Raw genomic sequence first — 3,314 nt, forward strand, 5'->3', positions numbered from 1 at the left:
AAATATTATTGAGGTTAATACCATAATAACTTCCAATAATTGAGTTATTCAAATATTATCCAAATGCCCTCCTTCGGGCGTACGAAGATAATCCTGTCCTAACCACCTATTTTTTGTGTGCTGACTCCTGACGTAATTCTACGTGTCGCGGAGGTGATTCATGAGTTATTTTCAAGTTATTTTTGGGTTATTTTCAATAATCCCGAAAATACCCAGAAATAACCCAAAAAATAAAAATCGCATGTTGTTTCGGGATTATTGAAAATAACTAAGAAATAACCTGAAAATAACTCAAGAATAACCTCCGCGGTACGTTGAGCTACGTCAGGTGTCCTCATTTGTAAAATAGATTGTTAACACTATTGTACGTCAAACCGCAATGAACTTTCGACGAAAATTTCTTATAGATATGCCATTGACGTAGTCTATGACTTGTGAGTGGAAGACAATCATCAATGACTCTTAACATCGCTTGATTCTGATCGGTAAAAATTGTAATTTGATGTTTATCATTCATTAATCGAATGAATATTTTGAATAACCACTTGAAGGACTATATTGTCTCGTAGAATAAAAAATCAAATCCGAAGAGAACATTTTGTCGATGGTGGTTAATCCCTACAAAAGGAGCATAAAATAATTTATACTTATTCAAACGGTAGCTAGTGACAAAAAAATGACAACATCCCCAAAACAATCATAATCAAGCTTGCAAGACCCATCACTCTAGAAAAAGCTTGTAAGTCTACCCTCCTCATTACTTTGAAAGTCCCATGCAAACATGTTATCCTCAGTTTGTCGTTACATGAATAATTGTAACAGAGAGTTGACATCACCTTGTTCAATTCAACTTATTCTTTCCCTTTGAATAAAGTTATAGACATCTTGCCTTGTACACTACAAGTTTTCAACTCCTCAACCTCTGCAGCAAGTAAATTAAATGCGTATGCTGCTCTAATCCCTGAACCTGTTATTTATCTCAACAAATCTGGATTTAACTCGTTAATCTTTTGACTAGAACGTAGAAGATGCTTGTCACCGTATTCCACCAATGGGTAGTTATGAGTTTCGACAAATTTCTTTATCGTCCATCCCCAAAACAATCATAATCAAGCTTGCAAGACCTATCACTCTAGAAAAAGCTTGTAAGTCTACTCTCCTCATCACTTTGAAAGTCTCATGCAAACGTGTTATCCTCAGTTTGTCGTTACATGAATAATTGTAACAGAGAGTTGACATCACCTTGTTCAATTCTACTTATTCTTTCCCTTTGAATAAAGTTATAGACATCTTGCCTTGTGCACTACAAGTTTTCAACTCCTCAATCTCTGTAGCAAGTAAATTAAATGCGTATGCTACTCTAATCCCTGAACCTGTTATTTATCTCAACAAATCTGGATTTAACTCGTTAATCTTTTAACTAGAACGTAGAAGATGCTTGTCACCGTATTCCGCCAATGGGTAGTTATGAGTTTCGACAAATTTCTTTATCGTCCAGTTGCCATCAACATCAACAGCATAGCGAACCATTGCTTGATAACCAATCATTGTATTCGCTTTTTTGTACTTCACCGTATTGACAACCTGTGATTCTCTCTTATGACTTGCTTTTCCACAAATATAATTCTTAGACTTAATTTGCTTGAATTTAGCCCAGTAAATGTCGTGGTCCTTGTGGACAGTGAAACCAACATGATGTGCATAAGCGCAATAGTGTTCATAAGCCTCTTCCTCATTATGAACAATAGTATTAAGAAATTTATGAACAATTGGATCATTGCAATCATTTTCTAGCCCAGGTAACTACAAATTTAAATTATACCACAAAGATAGTCAAATATGCAGATAAGAATAATTTTTTTAAGTTTTTCTTGGGTTATTATCGGGTTATTAGTTATTTCAACAATAACCCGCAAATAATCCGAAAATAACATTGTAATAACACTAAAATAAATGTAAAAGTAAATGGAAATAACCCGCAAATAACCTCAAAATAACACCAATATATGCAGATAATTAGGATTTTATAGGTTTTTGTTGAGTTATTGTTGGATTATTATCGGATTATTAGACATTTCTTCAACATTAACAAAAAAACAACACAATAATAACACTCAAATAATTGTAAAAGTAAATGGAAATTACTCTAAAATAACCTCAAATAACCCCAATATATGCAGATAAAAAGGATTTTTGTAGGTTATTCATGAGTTATTAGCTATTTCTTCAACAATAACCTGCACATAATCCCAAAATAACATGATAATAACCCTCAAATAAGTGAAAGTAAATTGAAATAGTCCTAAAACTTATTGTTAGGTTACTCTAGGTTATTGTTGGGTTATTCTCGGGTTATTGAACATTTCGTCAAAATAATTCTAGATAACTACGCCTTAACCACAAAATAATAATAAAAAAAAACGGATTTGGTTATGCAAGAAAACTCAACTCCATTTCATACGCGTTGACATTATTTTCGTAATACATACTCCCTATTCTTAATTAAGAGAGAAATCTATCTCCATTAAAACAACAAAGTAATCGTGAGACTGCAATGATTAAATCCTAACAGAGCCAAAAAAATATTTTTTGAAACAAAATATTTTTTGAAATCCTATTTTTCTACTGTAAAAGCCAGAATTGAAGTTTCTGAGGTGACGAGGAGTACAAATCCAAAAAGGACGAGCGAAGACGCTGAAAAGGAGCTGGGATATTGGGCCGGATCGGGCTTCAGCGCGACATTTTAATTTTTAATTTGATTATGTGAAAATGTTAGGAGCAAAAAAAATATTTTTTGAAATCCTATTTTTCTACTGTAAAAGCCAGAATTGAAGTTTCTGAGGTGACGAGGAGTACAAATCCAAAAAGGACGAGCGAAGACGCCGAAAAGGCGCTGGGATATTGGGCCGGATCGGGCCGGATCGGGCTTCAGCGTGACATTTTATTTTTTAATTTGATTACGTGAAAATGTTATACCCGTAATTCCATATGGTGGAATTTAACTAAAAAGATGTCCTTGAGGGCACCTTTGCTCACGTGGCAGACGATTGGCCATTTCTCGCTTCACACCCTCGAACTTGATCGCCTCCACCGTTGGTCCCTTCTTCCGATAGGATTTGGCCGGAGAAATCGAGCTCCAAGAATGTCGAAAAAACTCCTTCTAAATCCCTCCCTCGGGCTCCAAGCCCTAAGCCCCCGCAGGCAGTTCTCCACCCTCTTCCTCCAAACTACTTCTCTACCCACCCTTCACATCCCCTCTCTTCATACACTACCCCAGCCGACCCATCGCATCGCTCGTCGCGCCCCCCCCCGCC

The sequence above is a fragment of the Phalaenopsis equestris genome, unplaced genomic scaffold, assembly GCF_001263595.1.
Source record: "Phalaenopsis equestris unplaced genomic scaffold, ASM126359v1 Scaffold000583, whole genome shotgun sequence".
Lineage (NCBI taxonomy): Eukaryota > Viridiplantae > Streptophyta > Magnoliopsida > Asparagales > Orchidaceae > Phalaenopsis > Phalaenopsis equestris.